The 23,863-nt window shown below is 51.0% G+C and overlaps 1 protein-coding gene and 1 non-coding gene across 3 annotated transcripts in view; both read left to right on the top strand.

Moving 5' to 3' along the window:
* Window positions 1-23,863, top strand: part of GNG7 (G protein subunit gamma 7) — a 193,859-nt gene that overhangs the window by 94,662 nt on the left and 75,334 nt on the right. The gene's annotated exons all lie outside the window — the stretch shown is intronic.
* On the top strand, window positions 20,790-20,860 carry TRNAG-UCC (transfer RNA glycine (anticodon UCC)). Its single transcript has one exon. It is a non-coding gene; the product is annotated as a tRNA-Gly (tRNA).

Genomic DNA, 23,863 nt, shown 5'->3' with positions numbered 1-23,863 from the left:
ACCTCAAGGTTGGTGTTCAAACGTGCCCAGTGGCGCTGCAAAAGAAAGGCCTGGAGACCTGCTTCCACAAAGATTGCAGCCTGCCAAGAAAACCCTACAGGGCAGTTCTTCTCTGTCCCATGGGGTCGCTGTGACTCAGAATCTACCGGACAGCAGCTAACAACAGCAAAGAATCAGCTGAAAATCCATTAAAACTAATAGACAAGCTGGGCAAGGTTTCAGGACAGACGATCAGTATACAGATACCAGTCACAAGCTGCCGGAGAAGACAGACTCCACACGCAGGCAGGAGAGGACAGAGATGGCGGGACCCGTGAGCGTTTGGGGTGCCTGCGTGTTCTGTTCTGATCCCTCGGCCACACGTGTGGGTCAGGGCACCTGTCCCCCTCCAGGGCCACTGGGGGCCCAGGCTGTATCAGAGACACGAGCCAAGTGGTGGCTTCACCCTCACCCACCCTCACCTGGGCCTGCGCACCTCTAGGAGAAAAGTAGGCCTCCGGCATCCATACCTGTGCCTATGGTGTACGATTCAGAAGGTACTAATGGGAAACAGTAAAAATGAAGCCTCTCCCTCATCACCCTGGGGGCAGTGGTGGCTCAGTGGTAGAATTCTCGCCTTCCGTACAGGAGACCCAGGTTCAGTTCCCGGCCGGGGCACCTCATGTGCGACCACCACCCGTCGTCCATCGTCAGAGACTTGTGTGCTGCTGCAGTGCTGAACAGCTTTCAGCAGACCTTCCAGACTAAGACGAGGAAGAAAGGCCTGGTCATCAACTTCTGAAAATCAGCCAGTGAAAACCCTACGGATCACAACAATTCCACCTGCAACCGACCATGGGACAGCGCAGGACCACGCAGGCTTCCCCTGTGCCGTGGGTCGCCGTGAGGCAGGGGCCGACTCGACAGCACTTAACAGAAGCGACTCACCTGTGTCTGCCGGCTTCCAGGTGCCCTCCCTGAAACATGCACAGCTTCTGCTTCCGGTGTCTCGCCAGATAATGGCCTGCATTCCCGGGCACCACCTCTGGCCGTTTACTATCGCAGGGCAGAGCCCCGTGCCCCTCGTGAGCTGCAAACCTCCAACCAGAGCGGGCTCGGAGCACGCTGTGAGATCGGCAGGTTCATGCTGTGCTTTGGGCCGCAGCCACACGGACACTCACCTCTCACACCTGGGACCCTGTCTAGCTGACAAAAAAAAAACTGACAGTCGACATTAAATGGTATTACTCCACTCCACCCCTGGGTGGTGCAGTGACCGCGCTCAGCTCCTAACTGAAAGGTTGGAGGTTGCAGTCTTGTGAGCATCATTCTGTTGTGCATAGGGTTGCTATGGGTCAGAACCGAGTCGACGGCACCTAACAACGACAGAGGTGCCTTGGAAGAAAGGCCTGGCGATCACCGTCTGAAAACTCGGCCACTGAAAACCCCATGGAGCACAGCTCTACTCTGACACACATGGAGTCACCATGAGTTGGCATTCACTCCATGGCAACTGGTATCCCAACCAAAAGAAAAAAAAAAAAAAGCAGCCTAGAAAAGGCACCGATTCAGAGCGACCCTATGTACAAGAGAATGAAACACTGCCGAGCCGTGCACCATCCTCACAATCATTGCTATGTGTGAGCCCACTGCTGCAGCCACTGTGTCAATCCACCTCGTTAAGGGTCTTTTTCTCTTTCCACTGACCCTCTACTTTACCAAGCATGATGTCTCTCTCCAGGGACTGACCCCGCCTGACAACATGTCCAAAGTATGTAAGATGCAGTCTCGCCATCCTTGCTTCCAAGGAGCATTCTGGTTGTACTTCTTCCAAGACAGATTTGTTTGCTCTTTTGACGGTCCATGGTATATTCAATATTCTTTGCCAACACCACAATTCAAAGGCGTCAATTCTTCCTCTGTCTTCCTTATTCATTGCCCAGTTTTCGCATGCATATGAGGCAATTGAAAATACCATGGCTTGGGTCTGGCACACCTTAGTCTTCAAGGTGACATCTTTGCTTTTTAACACTTTAAAGAGGTCCTTTGCAGCAGATTTGCCTAATGCAGTGTGTCTTTTGATTTCTCGACTGCTGCTTCCATGGCTGTTGATTGTGGACCCAAATAAAATGAAATCCTTGACAACTTCAATCTTTTCTCCATTTATCATGATGTTGCTCATTGGTCCAGTTGTGAGGACTTTTGTTTTCTTTATGTTGAGGTGTAATCCATACTGAAGACTCTGGTCTTTGATCTTCATTAGTAAGTGCTTCAAGTCCTCTTCACTTTCAGCAAGCAAGGCTGTGTCATCTGCATAACGCAGGTCATTAATGAGTCTTCCTCCAACCCTGATGCCCCATTCTTCTTCATATAGCCCAGCTTCTGGGATTATTTGCTCAGCATACAGATTGAATAGGTATGTGAAAGGATACAGCCCTGACACACACCTTGCCTGACTTTAAACCAGTCAGTATCCCCTCGTTCTGTTGGAATGAGTGCCTCTTGATCTATGTAAAGGTTCCTCATGAACACAATTAAGTGTTCTGGAATTCCCATTCTTCGCAATGTTATCCATGATTTGTTATGATCCACACAGTCAAATGCCTTTGCACAGTCAGTAAAACAGAGGTAAGCCTCTTTCTGGTATTCTCTGTTTTCAGCCAGGACCCATCTGACATTAGCAATGATATCCCAGGTTCCACAACCTCTTCTGAATCCGGCGTGAATTTCTAGCGGTTCCCCATCAATGTACGGGTCACTTAGCATGTGTTTAATCTCTGACCTTTGCAGCACTGTGCCGGGAGGTGAGACTTAGCCTGTTGTAAGGGAAACTGGAAGTGCAGCCTGGGAGAGGTTACCCAAGGCCACAGAGCCTGGCCAGGAATGGAGCCAGGTGTTTACTCACGCAACGTGTGTGTGTTTAAATGAGCTGAAATTCACATGACATAAAAAGAACCATCTTAAAGTGAACGACCCAGCGGCATTACCTGCCCCTACCACGTTGTGAAACCATGACCGCCGTCCATTGCCAACACTGTTGCATCACCCCAAACAGAAACTAAGCGCCCTTAGGCAGTAACCCCATTCATTGCCCCCTTCCCCAGCCCCATAACCTCTCATCTACTTCCTGTAACCCAAACCCGTGGCCATCGGGTTGAGTCAGACTCCCGGCAATCCCGTGTGCACCAGACAGGACTGTGCCTCATAGGGCTCTCAGGGACCGATTTCTCGGAAGCAGATCTCCAGGCCTTTCTTCAGGGACACCTCTGGATGGACTCGAACTTCCAACCTCTGGGTTGGCAGTATTCACACTGCCCAAGTGTTGTTAGCTGGCTCACGGTGCACCCATGGGTGCAGAGCAGAACTACTCTATAAGATTTTCTTGGCTGTAATCTTTTAGAAGCAGTTTGCCAGGTCTTTCTCCCATAGAGCCGCTGGGGGGCGGGGTTTCGGACCTTTAGGTTAACCTGTAAACCCATTGCTGTCGAGTGGATCCTGACTCATATAAAACTCATAGCAACCCTATAAGACAAGGTAGAACTGCCCCATAGGGTTTCCAAGGAGCAGCTGAATGATTCGAACTGCCAACCTTTTGGTCAGCAGCCGTAGCAAATGGTTTGTACCACCCGGGAACGTTCCACCCAGGTTCTAGTAACCTCTAATCTGCTGTAGTCTCTACGCGTTTGCCTGTTCTAGCTATTTCACGTCAGTGGGATAATAGAGGATTTGTCCTTTTGTGTCTGCTTGCTCTCACTGAGCATCGTGTTTTCAAGGTTCATCTGTGTCATGGATTAAATTGTGTCCCCTAAAAATATCTGTTAACTTGGCTAGGCCGTGATTCCCCATATGGTGTGATTTTCCACCATTTTGTCATCTGATGTTATTCTTCCAATGTGTCGTAAATCCTGCCTCTGTGGTGTTGACGAGGTGGGATTAGTGGCAGTTATGTTAATGAAGCAGGACTCAGTTGTGTTAATTAGGCAGGATTGGATTGTGTCTTGAGCCAATCTCTTCTGAGATATAAAAGAGAGAAGCGAGCAGAGAGAAGGAGGGGGACGACATCATACCCCCAAGAAAGCAGCGCCAGGAACAGAGCGCATCCTTTAGACCCGGGGCCCCTGCGCTGAGAAGTTCCTAGACCAGGGAAGATTGATGAAAAGACCGTACCCCAGAGCCGACAGAGAGAGAAAGCCTCCCCCGGAGCTGGCACCCTGAATTTGGACTTCTAGTTTCCTAGACTGTGAGAGAATCAATTTCTCTTTGTTAAAACCATCCACTTGTGGTGTTTCTGTTACAGCAGCACTAGGTAGCCAAGACAATCCGTGTTGCAGCAGGTATCAGCACTTCTTTTTCTCTTTCTTGAGAATACCAGCCTCCCCCTGGAACAAGAGAGAAGAGCTAGGATTCTTACCCAACCCAGGGTCTCAGGTCCATCGGGACACAGCGTGCTCCCTGAGACTGCACATCATCTCTGCCCCCGCGCGCCCCAGTGGCCTCTCCGTGCACCCTGGGAAACCCCGGTGCGGGGACCTCAGGAGTGACCATGCCGAGTCTCCTCCCGCAGAGGTCCAAGGCTGATGAGCTCCTTGGAAGCTTCTGGAATAAATCCCAGATATCAGAGGATGTTTCCCACACTGCGGCTCAGCAGAGGCCCTGGCTGCTAGGTTCCTGGTGGCCCAGGTTTACTGAGGAAAAATGTAAACGTACATGCGCTCAGTGGCCACAGAAGAGGCAGACGTGTGGCCGCGCAGGGGCCCGCTGGAGCCCGCCACCGGCCCGTGCTGTGCGTGTCTCCCGTTCAGCACGGAGCCTCACGTTTCACGTTGGCGTGCTCCCTGCGGCCGGGACTGTGGTGAGGAGAGCAAGGCCTTTACCTCAGGGGCAGAATTTCGGAAGGTGCCAGAAACTCAGCCATCAAGATAAGTACTATTTAATGCATTTGTTTTTTTAAAAAATAATTTATTTTATTTTTTGTTGTTGCACTTGAGAATACACACAGCTGAACACACGCTGATTGAACAGCTTCTACGCCGTGATTCAGTGACACTGACTACATTCTTCGAGTTGTGCAACCGTTCTCACCCTCCTTTTCTGAAGCTCCCTCCCCGTTAACATGAACTCACTCCCTGCCGAGCTTCCTGTCGGAACCTTCCAGCTGCTGTCGTCAGTTTGATCCCATACAGATAATTCTTTGAAAGAGCACAACGCTCAAGGCAGACATCCTTTACTAATTAAGCTAAACTGTTTGGTTTAAAGATTTCTGGGGATGTTTTTAGTTTAAGGTTCAATGATTATCTCAGGGCAATAGTTTCAAGGGCTACCCAGCCTCCATGGCTCCTGAAAGTCTGGATTCCATGAAAATTTTAAATTCTGTTCTGTATTTTCCCCCTTTTGATCAGGATTCTGTTATAGAATCATTGATCAAGTTCAGTAATGGTCGTCGGGCACCATCAAGTTCTTCTGATCTCATGGCAAAAGAGGCTAATATTCTTCCCCAAAAAATAACATTTAAGGCATACAAATCCATGTGAATAAAATGTCAGCATTTTACATGAAGACGGAATCCAACCCTGCACTTGCCCGGGTCATCCTCACTCTTCTCACCCTAATCCCAGCCTTGCAGGACCCTCTCTTTATTTAAAATGTCTGTACTTTGTTCATCATAGATTCTTCTGTATTCTTTTTTTTTTACGATGTTGCTTTACAATATTTATCTTGTTGACCGAGGTATTTTGGTGCTCCTGTAAATGTTAGGAGCCCTGGTGGGGCTTACAACAGTTAAGGGCTTACCTAGTAACTGAAAGGTTGGCAGTTTCAATCCACCATCAGCTTCACAGGAAAAAGACCTGGCAGTCTGCTCCCATAAAGATTATAGCCAAGAAAACCCCACGGGGCAGTTCTGCACTGTCACATGGCGTCGCTAGGGGTCGGAATGGATTCAGGGCAACTAACAACAACAACATAAATTTTGCATCCAGGGGGCCTGTCTCGCTTGCCTCACCGTAACCCCAGCCCTGGCAGATTCTGTCTTTGTTTAGAAGGTGGATGCGGATAGGTTGTTCACCATGGGTTCCTTTGCATTTGTGTTGATTTTTTTTTTCCAACATGGCACTGCAATATCATATACCTCGTGAGGAGGTTGTTGGAGCCCCCTTAAACTTTGTACCTGGGGTGAGTGCCTCGCTCTTCTGACCTGTTGTCCAGACTCTGGCTCTCTCCCAAGGCCAGCTTGCCAGGCAGCTGTGAGCCTCGTTTGTGATGCACAAACTAAACAATGGGTACACTGCCCTTGCCCTGAGCAGGATCCCTTCAGCCTTCACGTTTGCCTGAGAGAGGAGGCTGGTTAGGTGGATGGATTTGAAATGTATTTTATTTTTAATTGACGTACTTTATTTTATCTTTTTTTTTTTTTTTCAAAACAAATGTTTATTGGGCCCCTCTTAGATCGCACCAAGCCCTGGTGATACAGTGGTTAAGAGGTTGGCTGCTAATCAACAGGTTGGCAGTTGGAATCCACCAGGCGTTCCTTGGAAACCCTGTGGGGCAGTTCTGCTCTGTCCTATAGGGTCACTATGAGTAGGAATCAACCCCACGGCAACAGGCTTGGCTTGGTTAGGCTGCACAGCAGGCGCTGTGCTAAGTGCAACATGGTGCGCAAAACAAAATAAAGCCCAAACCTGCCCTGACTGGGCCAGCAGAAAAGCCAGTGTGATTAGCCAGGTATGTTGTATGGGAGGTGGAGAATAGCTTTATGACCCTAAAAAAGGCCCTGTGCTCCCCCCGTTCACCACTTCTCCCCTCCCCCGAGCCCTGATATCACCGTCTCTGTTTTTGCCTTTTTCAGAATGTCCCAGAGCTGGAATCATGTAGTATGCAGCCTTTGCAGACGGGCTTCTTCCACTCAGCAATGTGCATTTTAACCCTCTTGAAATGTATTTTTAATAAAGACTTGCCTCTGTTTCTACCCCAAATCCCACAGCCAGTATCCAGTGTTCGTTCTAACTGGGGACACCAACAGAGAGGTTGAGAACAGGTGCCCGAGTCAGGCGACCTCGGATTTGTCTCAGGAAAGCCACCTCCCCGCCTTTGCCAGGCATTGATGTGTGTGCGTGGAGAGGCAGGCCCCAGGCCCTCTGCCCGGCATGGCCAGGCAGTCGCTGGAAGTTACCAGAAACATCAGCTTAAACATGGTGTTCTTTCTCCCAGGACCTCAAGGGCCAGACACAGAGACAAATAAAATGACCCCTGTTGTTCTAGGGGTGAAAATATATACATTTCGGTTTTCGTTCTTTCTGTTTAACAAGTACCACTAGGCAAGGGGAACAAGGGGTGAGTCATCTACGTTTTTTAAATGATGTTGTTGTTAGGTGCCATCAAGTCGGTTCTGACTCATAGCGACCCTATGCACAACAGAACTTAACACTGCCCGGTCCAGCGCCATCCTTACAATCGTTGTTATGCTTGAGCTCATTGTTGCAGCCACTGTGTCAATACACCTCGTTGAGGGTCTTCCTCTTTTCCGCTGACCCTGTACTCTGCCAAGCATGATGTCCTTCTCCAGGGACTCATCCATCCTGACAACATGTCCAAAGTATGCAAGATGCAGTCTCGCCATCCTTGCCTCTAAGGAGCATTCTGGCCGCACTTCTTCCAAGACAGGTTTCTTCGTTCTTTTGGCAGTCCATGGTATATTCGATATTCTTCGCCAGCACCACAATTCAGAGGCGTCAATTCTTCTTGGGTCTTCCTTATTCATTGTCCAGCTTTCACATGCATATGATGTGATTGAAAACACCATGGCTTGGGTCAGGCGCACCTTAGTCTTCAAGGTGACATCTTTGCCCTTCAACGCTTTGAAGAGGTCCTAGGCAGCAGATTTGCCCAATGCAATGCATCTTTTGATTTCTTGACTGCTGCTTCCATGGCTGTTGATTGTGGATCCAAGTGAAATGAAATCCTTGACAACTTCAATCTTCTCTCCGTTTATCATGATGTTGCTCATTGGCCTGGTTGTGAGGATTTTTGTTTTCTTTATGTCGAGGTATAATCCATACTGAAGGCTGTGGTCTTTGATCTTCATTAGTAAGTGCTTCAAGTCCTCTTCACTTTCAGCAAGCAGGATTGTGTCATCTGTATAACGCAGGTTGGTAATGAGTCTTCCTCCAATCCTGATGCCCCGTTCTTCTTCATATAGTCCAGCTTCTCAGATTATTTGTTCAGCATACAGATTAAATAGGTATGGTGAAAGGATACAACCCTGACACGTACCTTTCCTGACTTTGAACCAGTCAGTATCCCCTTGTTCTATCTGAACAACTGCCTCTTGATCTATGTAAAGGTCCTCATGAGCACAATTAAGTGTTCTGGAATTCCCATTCTTCGCAGTGTTATCTGTAGTTTGTTATGATCCACACAGTCGAATGCCTTTGCATAGTCAATAAAACACAGGTAAACATCCTTCTGGTATTCTCTGCTTTCAGCCAGGATCCATCTGACATCAGCAATGATGTCCCTGGTTCCACGTCCTCTTCTGAATCCGGTCTGAATTTCTGGCCATTCCCTGTCGATGTACTGCTGCAGCCGTTTTTGAGTGATCTTCAACAAAATTTTACTTGGGTGTGATATTAATGATATTGTTCAATAATTTCCACATTCGGTTGGATCACCTTTCTTGGGAATAGGCATAAATATGGATCTCTTCCAGTCAGTTGGCCAGGAAGCTGTCTTCCATATTTCTTGGCATAGACGAGTGAGCACCTCCAGTGCTGCATCTGTTTGTTGAAACATCTCAATTGATATTCCATCAATTCCTGGAGCCTTGTTTTTTCCCAATGCCTTCAAAGCAGCTTGGACTTCTTCCTTCAGCACCATCGGTTCCTGATCATATGCCACCCCTTGAAATGGTTGAACATCGACTAATGCTTTTTGGTATAATGACTCTGTGTATTCCCCCCACCTTCTTTTGATGCTTCCTGCGTCGTTTAACATTTTCCCCATGGAATCCTTCACTATTGCAACTGGAGGCCTGAACTTTTTCTGCAGTTCTTTCAGCTTGAGGAACCCCGAGCGTGTTCTTCCCTTTTGGTTTTCCATCTCCAGCTCTTTGCACATGTCATTATAACACTTTACTTTGTTTTCTCGAGAGGCCCTTTGAAATCTTCTGTTCCGTTCTTTTACTTCATTAATTCTTCCTTTTGCTTTAGCTGCTCGACACTCAAAAGCAAGTTTCAGAGTCTCCTCCGACATCCATCTTGGTCTTTTCTTTCTTTCCTGTCTTTTCAGTGACCTCTTGCTTTCTTCACGGATGATGTCCTTGATGTCATTCCACAACTCGTCCGGTCTTCGATCACTAGTGTTCAATGCGTCAAATCTATTCTTGAGGTGGTCTCTAAATTCAGGTGGGATATACTCAAGGTCATATTTTGGCTCTTGTGGGCTTGCTCGGATTTTCTTCAGTTTCTCTTGAACTTGCATAGGAGCAATTGATGGTCTGTTCCACAGCTGGCCCCTGGCCTTGTTCTGACTGATGATATTGAGGTTTTGCATCATGTCTTTCCACAGATGTAGTCGATTTGATTTCTGTGTGTTCCATCTGGTGAGGTCCATGTGTATAGTCGCCGTTTATGTTGGTGAAAGAAGGTATTTGCAATGAGGAAGTGGTTGGTCTTGCAAAATTCTATCATTTGTTCTTTGGCATTGTTTCTGTCACCAAGGCCTTATTTTCCAACTACTGATCCTTCTTCTTTGTTTCCAACTTTCACATCCCAATTGCCAGTAATTATCAATGCATCTTGATTGCATGTACGATCAATTTCAGACTGCAGCAGCTGATAAAAATCTTCTATTTCATCATCTTTGTCCCTAGTGGTTGGTGCTTAAATTTGAATAATAGTTGTTTTAACTGGTCTTCCTTGTAGGCGTATGGATATGATCCTATCACTGACAGCATTGTAGTTCAAGATAGATCTTGAAATGTTCTTTTTGAAGATGACTGCAACACCATTCCTCTTCGAGTTGTCATTCCCAGCATAGTAGACTATATGATTGTCTGATTCAAAATGGCCAATACCAGTCCATTTCAGCTCACTAATGCTAGGATATCAATGTTTATACATTCCATTTCATTTTTGATGATGTCCAATTTTCCTAGATTCATACTTCATACATTCAAGGTTCCGATTATTAATGGATGTTTGCAGCTGTTTCTTCTCATTTTGAGTTGTGCCACATCAGCAAATGAAGGTCCCAAAAGCTTTACTCCACCCACGTCACTAAGGTCGACTGTACTTTGAGGAGGCAGCTCTTCCCCAGCCGTATTTTGAGTGCCTTCCAACCTGGTGGGCTCATCTTCCAGCACTATTTCAGACAATGTTCCGCTGCTATTCATAAGGTTTTCACTGGCTAATGCTTTTCAGAAGTAGACTGCCAGGTCCTTCTTCCTAGTCTGTCTTAGTCTGGAAGCTCAGCTGAAACCTGTCCTCCATGGGTGACCCTGCTGGTATCTGAATACCAGTGGCATAGCTTCCAGCATCACAGCAACATGCAAGCCCCCACAGTACGACAAACTGATAATTTTGTTAAATCCCTCTTTTTTATAATTGGATTGACTTTAGTCCAAGGTCTGTCCCCCTCGGCACTGGTGACGTGGGGCCGGATCCTTCTCTGGAGCAGGACCGTGCTGTGCACTGTAGGGTGTTGAGCAGCATCGCTGGCCTCCACTTGCTTGATGCCAGTAGCACCCCACCCTAGTAGTGACAACCACAAATGTCCCCAGACGTGGCCCAGTATCCCCTGGGGGCAGAATCACGAGTGAGAACCCTGGGTTAGGGGATTCCACTGACCTCCAGGAGACTCTTCGTCCCATAATCATCTGACCTACTAACTTCCTAGGACGCTGCGCATATTGAAATCCACATACTGAGTGGGGAGGAGAGAGTAGGGAAATCACAGGAGCCGGGGGGTCCTCCTGATGGTTAGACGGTATAAACCGGGGGACCCTTCATTTTCTCCCAGGGGATCCTGGATGGTGTCTGGGGACATCTGTGGTTGTCACAACTGGGGAAGTGCTACCAGCATTGAGTGGGTGGAAGCCAGGGATGCTGCTTAACACCCCCACAGTACACAAGACACCCCACCCCAGAGGGTGACCCAGCTCTGTGTGTCTCTGGGCCCTGCCAGCCTGAGATTCCAGGGTCCAGATCTCCAGGTCGCCTCCCTTAGTGTCAGGATGATGCTCGGGGTGTTGGCATGGCCTTCTCCAGTGTGCGATGGTCAGGGGTCCCATGGGCCTGCTCTGACCTGGTGCTAGGCTCCCCATCTGTAGGCTGAGCTGGTATCGTGCTGGTTGTGAGCGTTTCTCCAGTTGCAGAGCTGAGCCCGAGAGACACCTGGGGCCACGAAAACAGGGTGCCACCCCCTGTAGGCTAGGGGGCTCGAAGGGCGAGGGGGCACCATCCTGAAGTTGCATCCCCACAGCCCAAGAATTTGATGGTTGCAGCCACAGCCACCCCCAACGATGTCAGCAGACTGCCCCGGTGCCAGGTGACTACAGCTTCCCCTTCGGCTTCTGGGAAGCGTGCTCCTGCATCCCAGGAGAGAGCTCTGGGGAGCCGCCTGCTTCCAGCAAGCTCCAGGCGGGGCTGGAGGGAGGGCGCAGAGGACGGGGAGCTGGGCCCAAGCCAGCCCTACGAACCCGCCAAATGTCCCAACCACAGCAGCCCCGCCATCCGTCACCCCATCTCCGGCCTGGAGCCCAGCTGAGTCAGGGTACGGCTGACTCAGCGCCACCCCACGTGGGTTAACAAGGGCCAGCTCAGGAAGGGCTGTTCCCAGCAGCAGGCTGAGATGCTTGGGAGAAGCAAAGGCAGGTCATGTGACTTCCCTGCTCACAAGGTCCCCAGTGTCCTCCCCCCCACATCCCATTCTCCCAGAGACCAAAGCTGGATGCTTGACAGTGGTCACACGCCTGTCAGCCTCTCTGACTTCACCGCCCTCTCCCCCGCTTCCCCACGCCCCACTCCCTCTCAAACCAGGGATGTTTGCATATCTGGCCCTTCTGCCAGACCGCTTGTCCTCTGAGCATCCGCAACTGCCCCTTGGTCCTTCAAAGTCTTTGCTCCAGCGTCCTTTTTCCAACGAGGTCTTCCCTTTCCAATTCTTAAGTTACACCACATTCTCCCCGTGGAAAGGAGCCCTGGTGGCGGAATGGTTAAGGGCTCAGTTGCTAACAGAGAGGTCGGTGGTTCGAACCCACCCAGCGGCTCCGCAGAAGAAAGACCTGGCAGTCTGCTCCTGTAAAGATTACAGCCTGGGAAACCCTATGGGGCAGTTCTGTTCTGTCACATGGGGTCGCTCTGAGTTGAAATCCACTCAGCAGCACCCAATAACAACTCCCTGTGGAGACCCCAGTCCTGCTGAATTACTACCAAGCACAACGGTCTGCATTTCATGTAATTGTTGTGGGTGTGCTTATTTCTCCCTCTAGAATGTTAGGTCCACCTGGGCATTGTCTAAACCAGAGGTGGGCAGACTTTTCTCGTAAAGGGCCAGGTAGTTAGTATTTCTGGCTTTGCGTGCCAGATGGTTTCATCATAACTCATCAGCCCTGCCATTGTAGTGCAAAGACGGCCACAGACAGCACGTAGCTGAAGGGCGTAGCTGTGTTCCAATGAAGCGTTATTTCCAAAAGGAGAGTCATCTGTATTTGGTCCACAGCTTGCAGACCCTTGGTCTAGAACAGTGTCTGGCACGTAGCAGGTGCATCCATTTGTTGGTTGGGTGGGTGAATGAATGGATGAATGGATAGATGAATGAATGAGTGGACAATGAATAGATGGATGGATGGGTGGGTGGGTGAATGAGTGAATGGATGGATGGATGAGTGACCTACAAAATGTCCTCTTACCTATGCAGTAAATGACAAACCAAGGAAAACGTTCGTCTAAGACTCTCTTTCTTGTTCTCGTTCACTGGGCAATTCCTTGTGCTCAGACATTGCAGAGCAAATGCCCCTGGAGGAAACAGCATGGTGCCATCTTGCAGTCAGGCCAGGCCTGAGTTCTGGTCTCCTCTTCACTTACTGGCTCAGAGACACTGGGAGTTCCTCCACTTCTCTGAGCCAGTGGCTCCCACCCCATCGTGTGGGCGTGGCGATTTGGAGAGAAAGTGCTCAGTATGGAAGTGTTAATCCTCTGGGACACTTGTGTTTCCCGCCTGGGTGTGGCCCCAGGGTGCACTGCCCCAGAGAGGCATCCAGGCTGACAGTGAGGCCGGGAAGGGCAACCCAGCTGCTGCTCCCACCTGCTTCCTACATATTCTTTTAGACCAGCGGTCGGCAAGCTTTTTCTGTAAAGAGCCAAACCCATTGCCATTGAGTCGACCCTGTAGGACAGGGTAGAACTGCCCCATAGGGTTTCTAAGGCTGTAATCTTTATGGACATACTTTGGACATGTTATCAGGAGGGATCAATCCCTGGAGAAGGACATCCTGCTTGGTAAAATACAGGGCTGGCGAAAAAGAGGAAGACCCTCAACAAGATGGATTGACAGCAGCTGCAAGAATGGGCTCAAGCTTGTGAACCATTGTGAGGATGGTGCAGGACCGGGCAGTGTTTCGTTCTGTTGTGCATAGGGTCGCCACGAGTCGGAACCAACTTGATGGCACCTAACAACAACGATCTTTATGGAAGCAGACTGCCACATCTTTCTCCCACAGAGCGACTGGGGGTTCAAACCACCGACCTTTGGGTTAACAGCCGAGTGGTTAACCACTGCGCAGTCAGGCTCCTTTGTAAAGGGCTGGGTAGCCAACAGGCTTTGCAGGCCAGGTGGTCTCTGGTGCAGTTTCAGCTCTACAGCTGTGACACAGAAGCAGCCACTGGCGACACACGAATGAATGGGCGTGACTGTCCCAATAAAGCTTTATTTACAAACAAGTGGCCCATGGGCTATGGTTTTAGACCCCAATGCAGAGAGTCTTCCCCGAAGACTCACTGCAAGCCTGACTGATACCGCCCATGGGTGTGTCCCGTTGTGTTTGTGACAATCTCTGGAACTCATGTCAGATAATTATGGGATGCAGTCTCTTGGGGGTCAGTGGAATCCCCTACCCCAGGGGTTCTCACCCCAGGGCGATTCTGCCCCCAGGGGACACTTGGCAATGCCTGGGGACATTTATGGGTGTCATGACTGGGGGGTGCAACTGCCATTGAGTGGGTCAAGGCCAGGGGTGCTGCTCGACACCCTACAGTGCACAGGACAGCCCATTCCAGAGAAGGATCTGGCCCCCGTGTCTGCAGTGCTGGGAGGAGGGGAAGAGACCTGCCCTGAGTAAGTACTAGTTTCGCACTTTCTTCCCCATTAGACCCCCGCCAGGGGCTGGGCTGGGATCGTCCATCTCGTTCACTGCCAACACCCGTACCCCAACACTTGGCATAGGTTTGACACACACTGTTATTGTTAGCTGACACATGGCAACCCCATGCGCCACAGCATCGGACCGTTGTGATACATAGGGTTTTCATTGGCCGATTTTTTTACGTCGATCGCCAGGCCTTTCTTCCTACTGACACATCCAAGGCACTAACAACTATTCTCAGATAGAACCAACGCAACGTGCCGTGCCAGCAGCGGCCACCAGGTGGCAGCGCCGCCTTCCCGGCCGTGCTGTTTCTGGCTGCTGTTGGGCCAGTCCCAGAAACACCACAGTCTAGACGGAATTCCTGTCCCCTGAAGTCAGCCTGCACGCGTAGACAGCCGCCATCGCGGGCCTCGGTCATCCGTTCCCACTTGGCGTTTTCGGGGCTGTCTCGCCAAGAGCTTGGATCACAGACCAAGCATCTAGTAAGGCTGGGGTGGCAGGGGGCGAGATCCAGCACCCAGAGGAGCACCCAGCTTCTGGGAACGCAGCTCCCGGAGCTAGTGTGGGAAAAGGGCGGGAAGGGAGCCCACCTGGCCACAACTGCAGGCGTGTGTGAAATGCCACCGGCAGCGGGAAGGCCTGGGACCGCGGTGATTAGCTTAGCCGAGGGCTTGTCTCTCCTGAAGTCTTCCCGAGGCTGGCCCAGGTCTGCAGGGCAGCGCGGGGGCTCTGGGCCTGGCTTTGAGTTTCTTTCCTCCCAGCTCGGGTAGGAACCGAGAGTCTTAGGTTTAGTATGCGGGAGATAGGTGTCTGTACCCACCGCCAAAGTGCAACCCAGCCTGGCCAGGGAGGACTGTGTCCCAGGGGCCGCCGGGGGTGGTGGCCAGGTTGGGCCCAGCCTCTTCTGAAATGTGCCAGCATCTCGCCGGAATAAAGGGTGATCTTGGTCGAGTTAGTTTAGACCCCTGAAGCCTACCCCCTATGGTTGGGACACTTCCCTGAAGTGTCATCTCCTGGATCTGGAGACACTAACCTCCTGGGGCTTGGGGATGGGGACCAGGACCCTCCTGGAGTTTGTGGCTAGTTCCAGTTGCCATCATGTCGACCCCGACTCATGGCGCCCCCGTGTGCGTCGATGAAACTGCACTCTATGGAGTTTTCAATGGCTGATTTTCTGGACGTAGATCGCCAGGCCTTTCTTCCAAGGCACCTCTGGGTAGACTCAAACCTCCATCCTCTCAGCAAGCAGTTAACCGTCTGCACCACCCAGGACTCCTAACCATTTTGCCTCTGAGTCCGTTCCAGCTGACGGCAGCCCCATGTGTGTCAGAGTAGGACTGTGCTCCACAGGGTTTTCAACGTTGCTTTTCAGAAGTAGATTGGCAGGCCTTTCTTCCGAGACGCCTCTGGGTGGACTCAAACCACCAACCTTTGGGTTAGCAGCCGAGCATGTTCACTGTTGGCACCTCCCAGGGACTGTATGTCTGGGACAGTCCTACGGAGTGAGCTGAGCTGACATCATAACTGCTGTGTGTGTGTGTGTGTGTGTTCATCTTGCTGTGGGCTAACCATGGAGCTCAAAGCTCTTCTCTGATCGTTTCGATTTTCTTGCCAGCAACAAGGTCTGCTGTTCCCACCACACAGCCAAGGAGACTGGTATGCAGGGACTTCACAGAGCCACAGAGGGCGGTGGTGGCTCCGTGGCAAAGCCCTGGCCTTCCGTGCAGGAGACCTGGTTTCAATTCCCTACCAGTACATCTCACGCACAGGCACCGCCTGTCTGTCTGCGGAGGCTTGTGTGTTGCTAGCATGCTGAACAGGTTTCAGCGGAGCTTCCAGGCTAAGACAGACTAGGAAGAAAGGCCTGGAGAGCAACTTCCAAAAGTCAACCACTGAAAACCCACAACTGCTCCTGGGGGTGGGGGAAGACTGGACAGTGTTTTGCTCGTTGTGCATGGGGTTGCCATGAGTCATGGCTGACGGGACAGCACCTAACAATAGCAACTCTGCAAGCCACACTGCCTATTGGAGGAACCACCAGGGTCCCGCTGGGACACTTGAGTGGCCAGTCTCTGGGTGTGGACATTAAAGGCCAACTGCCCTCAACCCCTGGGTGTCCCAAACAGTTAAGCACTGAATTACAGTACTAACTGAAAGGTTGGTGAACCCACTCAGAGGCACCTCAGAAGACAGACCTGGCGATCTGCTTCCAGAAGGTCCCAGCCTTGAAAACCCTGTGAAGCAGTTTCCTCTGCACACATGGGGTTGCCATGAATTGGAACTAAATCAATGGTAGCTACCAACAACAAGCCCTTAACCCAGATGTTGGCCTCCAAGGACCCCTGGGTTCAAATCTTAGTCACGGGGATGGGGCTCCTGCCTTGCTTTCTGGAAGCCAGAATCATGCACAGCGGGGAGGGAGGAGCCCAGGCCCAGAGACGCGGGGTACGGAGCCAGGGAGGGCCGAGGGCCGGGCCCACCCTGCCACCTGCAAATCAAACAGTTCTCTCAGAGAGTGCTGAAGCCTTCCTTGAAGTGTCTCCAGGGACAGCGTGGCAGACAGCTTTCTGAGGGAGACGCTGTGACTCGTCCCCAGCCCCCACCCAGGGCTCTTTTCAGATGCATCTGGATGGATGCTTAACGGTGCGGCATGTCTCGGTTGCAGGTGTCAGGTGGTGTGTACCCACACTGTGCCACCTTATTTGGGGAGCCCACCACGAGGGCGTCTGTTTTTGTCCCTGCAGCCCAAGGAGGCCAGCCCAGCTGTTTTCCCCAGGAAGCTGCAAACATGGACGGCGCCAGCATTCACTGAGAGCCTGCTGCGTGCCAGGGGCTTTCACGATTGATGCTTCATTCCTCCTCCCAGCAGTCCTGTGGGTGGGGCCTTGATGGTTCCCCCCCCCGTATTTTGTGCATGAAGAAATTGGGGCTCAGAGAATTCCACGGGCAGTCACCCAGCCCCTCTACTTCCAGACCGGCAGAAGGTAAAAGTGACCCACAAATGGTTAACATGGCAACTTTTATGGTATATGTATTTTATCATTCAGACAGAGCAAGGGGATACTGTGTGGTCTAAAGTCCGGAAAGGCGGGCGTCAGGGCTGTATCCTTTCACCACTCTTGGTCTGTATGCTGAGCAAATAATCTGAGAAGCTGCAGTATATGAAGAAGCACGGGGCATCAGGATTGGAGGAAGACTCATTAACAACCTGTGATATGCAGATGACACAACCTTGCTTGCTGAAAGTGAAGAGGACTTGAAGCACTTACTAATGAAGATCAAAGACCACAGCCTTCAGTATGGATTACACCTCAACATAAAGAAAACAAAAATCCTCACGACTGGACCAATGAGCAACATCATGATAAATGGAGAAAAGATTGAAGTTGTCAAGGATTTCATTTTACTTGGATCCACAATCAACACCCATGGGAGCAGCAGTCAGGAAATCAAAAGACGCGTTGCATTGGACAAATCTGCAGCGAAAGACTCCTGTAAAGTGTTAAAAAAGCAAAGGTGTCACTTTAAGAACTAAGGGGCACCTGACCCAAGCCAGACAGACCTGGAGTCGGCCCCCAACCCATGGCGATCCCATGCACAGCGGAATCAGACCACTGTGATCCATGGGGTTCTCACTGGCTGATTTTTGGAAGAAGATCACCAGGCCTTTCTTCCTGGTCTGCCTTAGCCCGGAGGCTCTGCATCTGAGTGGGTTCGAACCACCAACCTCTCAGGTAGTAGTGGAGTGCTTCACCATTCGAGGTAGCCAGGGACTCCGATCAGATGAGTCTGTAAACACAACGTGGACCACCCATACAGTGCATACAGTGGGATATTATTCAGCCATAGTAAGGCACCAAGTTCACATACACACTACAACGGGGATGAGCCTCCAAACCTTGACAACCACTGAGAGAAGCCAGACACAAGAGCCACAGAATGCCTGATTCCATTTATATGAAATGTCCAAACCAGGCAAATCCATCCAGACAGAAAGGGAATTGGTCGTTGCCAGAGGGTGGGGAGGGGGAGTGGGAAGTGACTGCTAATGGGTACAGGGTCTCCTTTGGGGGTGATGGAATGTCCTGGAACTGGATGTAGGCGGTGGTTGCTCAACATTGTGACCATACGAAAGGCCACTGAATGGTGCACTTTTAAATGGTTCACTGAATGTTTAGTGAGTCTCACCTCAGTTATAAAAACAAAATGAGTCAGAGGCCCAGAGCCAAGTGGAGACCGTGCACACAGGTGTATAGAGAACCGGTGAAGATGGTGCTGGCCGAGGGGGAAACTGGGCGCCTGGCTCTGTGACTCCCGGGGCCACCATGTCCCCCGTCTCGTCTCTGCCCCAGGAAGGACTTTGAGACATTCCGATCTGTGTGCTGGAGCTCTTTGCCCCCAGTGGCCATGTGCCATCGCTCTGACTCACAGCGACCCCAAGTGACAGGGTACAACTGCCCCCTAGGGTTTTCTAGGCTGTGATTTCTACGGAAACAGATCCCCAGGCCTTTCTTCCGTGGGGCCACTAAAAAAGTAATTTCAAGGTTCAAATCATGTTTCAAATTTGGTTAGCCACTCTCAGTAAATAAAATCCAGGCCAACCAGTTACTGTTTCAACTAAAAACAAAACAAAATTGAAGATAAACCAGTTATACTTTATAACCAGAGCAGCTAGGGAGAGCTGCTGTTGTTGGGTGCCACTGAGTCCATTCCACGTTATGGAATATCCAGGCCTTTCTTCCACAGTGCAGTTGGATGGGTTCAAACCAGAACTTTTAGGTTAGTATTAGAGCTTCTTGTTGTTGTTGTTGTTATTGTTAGTTGCTGTCAGTCAGTTCCAACTCATGGTGACCCCATGTGACAGAGTAGAACTGCCCTGTAGGGTTTTCTTGGCTGTAATCTTCACAGGGGCAGATTGCCAGGTCTTTCTCCTGTGGAGCAGCTAGTGACTTCAAACCACCAACATTTTGGTTAGCAGCCAAGTGCTTATCCACTATTCCACCAGGGCTCCTTCCTGGCCCCTCCGGGTATCCAAATGGAAGCCAGGGAATCTTCTACCAGAGCTCCTCACCTCATGACCCCAGGGATAAGTCCAGGGCTCCACAGGTGTGCCTGTCCCTGCCTCTGGGGACATGTGAGCCACCTGCCATCTCAGATGACAAACCTTCGTCCTTTCAGGGAGCATGGTGCATGGCCTCGCCGCAGCCAAGGTTCCGGCCAGACCATCCGCCACCATTTCAAGATCCATGTGTGCAGAAAGCTCGCCTGGGCACACCTGTATCTCAGTTTGCAGCCCTGAGGACGCATGGTCCCGCGTCTGGGGTTTTCGCCATGCACGTTCTGCGTGGGCGGGACCTTTGCTGAGTCAGTGCTCACTGTCCCCGCGTTTTCTCTCCTGCTTCCTCCCCTCCCCCTCACCACCTGTGACTCTTTCTGACTTTTAGGTGTCGAAACCCATGTGGTTTTCTCTGTGTCACCAGGCGGGCGCGCATAGCCTTTGCCTAGCCTTTTTTGTTTGTTTTTACCTCCTCCAATTTGCCTAACCTTTTGTCTCAAATGCCATGGTATCTTGTTCCTCCCCAAGGGAGCTGCCTCCGTGTCCTTTCTGAACAGGGTGTTTTGCGTGTATGTTTCTGTCTGCAGGCAGGGGAGAAGCTGGTTCCTGGTGCAGGCCACGTGGCTGAGAGCTTTGCTGCCCCGAGAGCCTCCCAGCCTCCTGGCCACTTTGGGGGTTCCCACTGGGAAATCCTGAGACCTTGCTGCTCCAGTTTCCGCTGTTCTTGGTGAGAACGCTGCAAATTAAGTGAGAAGAGGAGGGAGGGACCTGGCTGGGCTGTGTCCCTGGTCCCAGCGGAGACTGCATGTGGGAAGAGACACGTACTGACACCCCCCCAAAAAAAACAAACTTGTTGCCATCAAGTCAGTCCCGACTCACGGTGACCCTGTTGTGTCAGGGTAGAACTGGGCTTCGTAGGGTTTGCAATGACTGATCTTGCAGAAGGGGATCGCCAGGCCTTCCTTCTGGGGCACCTCTGGGTGGTCTTGAACCTTCACTCTTTCAGCTAGCAGCTGAGCACTTAACTGTTTGAGGCACTCAGGGCCTCCACGCTGATCCTAAAACCAAAACTAAACCGGCTGCCGTGGGGTGGCCTCCAACTCACGGCGGCCCCGTGTGTCACAGGGTAGCGCTGCGCCATGGGCTTTCCTTGGCTGTGATTTTTACGGACGCAGATCGCCAGGGTTTTCCTCTGTAGCACTGCTGAGTGATCTGAACTGCCAGCCTTGCAGCCAGCGGTTGCACGCAAACTGTCTTCACCACCCATTTGAGATCAGACGCCAATCCTAGGCAGGGTTTATTTCCTGGGTTAATTTCTTTTCTTTATTAAATTTTAAAAAATCATTTTGGTCTTATTAAAGTGTACAGTTCAGTGGCGTTAGGTACTTTCACGAGGCAGTGGTGGCTCAGTGGTAGAGTCCTCGCCTTCCACGCGGGAGACCCGGGTTCGATTCCCGGCCAGTGCACCTCACGCACGGCCACCACCGGTGTGTCAGTGGAGGCTCGTGCGTTGCAGTGATGCTGAACAGGTTTCAACAGAGCTTCCAGACTAAGACAGATTAGGAAGAAAGGCCTGGCTATCTACTTCTGAAAATCAGCCAGTGGAAAACCAAGGGATCACAACGGCTTTACCTACAGCTGATCGTGGGGTTGGCGCAGGGCTGGGCAGTGTTTCATGCTGTCGGGCCATTAGTTGGGCAGCATCATAGCCACACACAGGCCTCCACTGACAGCCGGGTGGTAGATGTGCGTGAGGGGCACTGGTCGGGACTCGAACCCATGTCTTCGCATGAGATTCCAGGTCTAACATCCCATGAGAAACACCGGAGCCTACCAACGGTTACAGAACTTACGTCCTCCTCCCAAAGGCGGAGGCCACTCCCGACTGCCTTACTCACTTGCATTCCCCAAATAGCTGAGTTTCCTAATTTAGCCACCACCTTGCACGCGAGCGGGAGCCAAGCATATTTTTGGTTGTTCTCTGGCCCAGGCACTGACTGCACGGGGCGCGAGTTTGCATTCCTGAGCCCGGGACGGTTGGATTCCTTGTTCCTGTGTGCCTGGAATTCACAGCCCAGAGAGCCACCAGTGTCCCCACCACGGGCCACCTAATGCCGGTGCCCCCTTTGCTGCTGACCTCCCCCTTCATCTCGGCTGCTGGTGCCCTTGCTCCAACTGGCCACGAAGAGAGCCATCTGGTTTTAGAGCTGATAGGTGGCTTTCAGACTTCAGCTCTGCCCCTTGCTGAGGAGAACCCAGTAAGATAGTTAACCCCTCTCTTTAAAAAAAAGAAAACAAAACAAAAAATGAGAATGCAGCCTTCCATGAAAAGCAGTGGGGAGAACTGACCCCTGCAACTGTGAGCTCTCTCCAGGTCCCTTGCACTCCCCAGTCCTGGCAGCCCCATGCACACGGGCACAAAATGCTTCTCAGTCGTGCGCCATTCCGGCGATCGCTTACGGACTGCATCATCGTGATCCATATGGTTTTCTTTGATTTTCAAAAGTTGATTGCCAGGCCTTTCTTCTTAGTCTGTCTTAGTTTGGAAACTCCACTAAAAACCTGTTCAGCATCATGTTGTTGTTGCCATATGCCGTTGAGTTGGTTCCAACTCCTAGCGACCCTGTGAACAACAGAACGAAACACTGCCCGGTCCTGCGCCATCCTCACAGTTGTTATACCTGAGCCCACCGTTGCAGCCACTGTGTCAGTCCATCTCATTCAGGGTCTTCCTCTTTTTCCCTGACCTCCTACTTTATCTAGCATGATGTCCTTCCCCAGGGACTGATCCCTCCTGACAACCTGTCCAAAGTATGTGAGATATAGTCTCGCCATCCTTGCTTCTAAGAAGCATTCTGGTCGCACTTCTTCCAAGACAGATTTGTTCGTTTTTTTGGCACTCCATGGTATATTCAATATTCTTCGCCAACACCACAGTTCAAAGGCGTCAATTCTTCTTCCGTCTTCCTTATTCTTTGTCCAGCTTTCTCATGCATATGAGGCAATTGTAAACACAGTGGCTTGGGTCAGGCGCACTTTAGTCTTCAAGGTGACATCTTGCTTTTTAACACTTTAAAGAGGTCTTTTGCAGCAGATTTGCCCAATGCAATGTGTCTTTAGATTTGGTAGAATTCTTTCTTTCCACGCTGGAGACCTGGGTTCAAGTCCCAGTCAATGCGCCTTGCACACAGCCACCGCCCGGTGGAGGTTTGCGTGCTGCTACGACGCTGACCTGAACTGAACTTGAAATCAAAAGTTCAGCATCACAGCAACACGATCAAGCCCAGGTCTCCAGTGGAAGGCGAGAATTATCCCACTGAACCACCTCTGCCCGCCAGCTCCTGGGATCCTTAACTGGTGTCTTCCCTTGCACCCTGCATTTCTAATTCTCCCCTCTGTCCTCTGTTCCTTTCTGGTTGTTAAGTATCAACCGAGCTACGAAAGGCAATTCCACATTTCAGCGGAAGTGGGGGGTGAAGGACGGGCCGAGGGGCCCTGCTGCCGGCCTTGGCTGGGCCTCAGGTTTGTACTCACCATGTGGGATTCACTTAGATGCCCAGAAAGCCATGGGCAGCAGTACACGCTGTTATGATGGCAGTGGTGGGGTGGGTGGGCTCGCGCTCAGATGCTCAAGGGCCCCAGTCTGAGGTGTGCCCGCCTGCCCGCCACCCACTGCCCGCCCTCCCGGGGTAAAGCAGAGCCTCAGCAGAACCATGCTCTTTGCCCTGCTGACGCGGGAGCGGCTGATGTGCCTGCCCTCCTGACAGGCTCGCTGCTCCTTCCCCTTGGTGGCTTCGCTTGCACCCCAGAAGGACTCTTTGCTTGCAGGGAGATCAAAGCCAGGCCTGCTGATGTTTACCCTCTGGGAGTTTCACCTGTAAGCCAGGCAGAAGTGCTTCTTGGGCCCACCTGGGTGCCTTACGCACCCCACCTGGGTCGCTTCCCCACGGTGCCACCAATGCGCCCTTTGCAACTTGGAGAAACAGCAGGAAGGACAATCAGACGTTCACCTTTGCCTTGATGGGTTTTTTTAATTGATTAATTACAGTTTATTATTATTATTATTTACTGTTTGCTTTACCTTCACATGGGGTCACCATGAGCCCGAATGGACTAGACGGCAGCAATAACAATTCATTTATTTTATTTTACTGGGGTGAAAACATATGTAACAAAACACACGCGGCATCAACAGTGTCTCCACGTAAAAGCCAGTGACACTGAGGACACTCTCTGAGGTGCGCAGCCATTCTCGCTGTCCTTTTCCAGGTCATTCCACCACCGTTAGCATCAACTTGCTGCCCCGCAAGCAAAAGCGCCCCCGTCCCCCTCCTCCCACCCTGGTGACCACTCAGCAGCTTTGGTTTCTGTGTGTTTACTTATTGCGTGGTAAGCGAGATCACACAGCATTTGTCCTTCTGCGACGACTCGTTTCGCTCAGCATGATCTTGTCACGGCCCATCTGTGTG

This window comes from Loxodonta africana, chromosome 3 (assembly GCF_030014295.1).
Source record: "Loxodonta africana isolate mLoxAfr1 chromosome 3, mLoxAfr1.hap2, whole genome shotgun sequence".
NCBI classification, from domain to species: domain Eukaryota; kingdom Metazoa; phylum Chordata; class Mammalia; order Proboscidea; family Elephantidae; genus Loxodonta; species Loxodonta africana.
The sequence above is the reverse complement of the archived record's forward strand: the minus strand, read 5'-3'. Positions and strand labels throughout refer to the sequence as shown.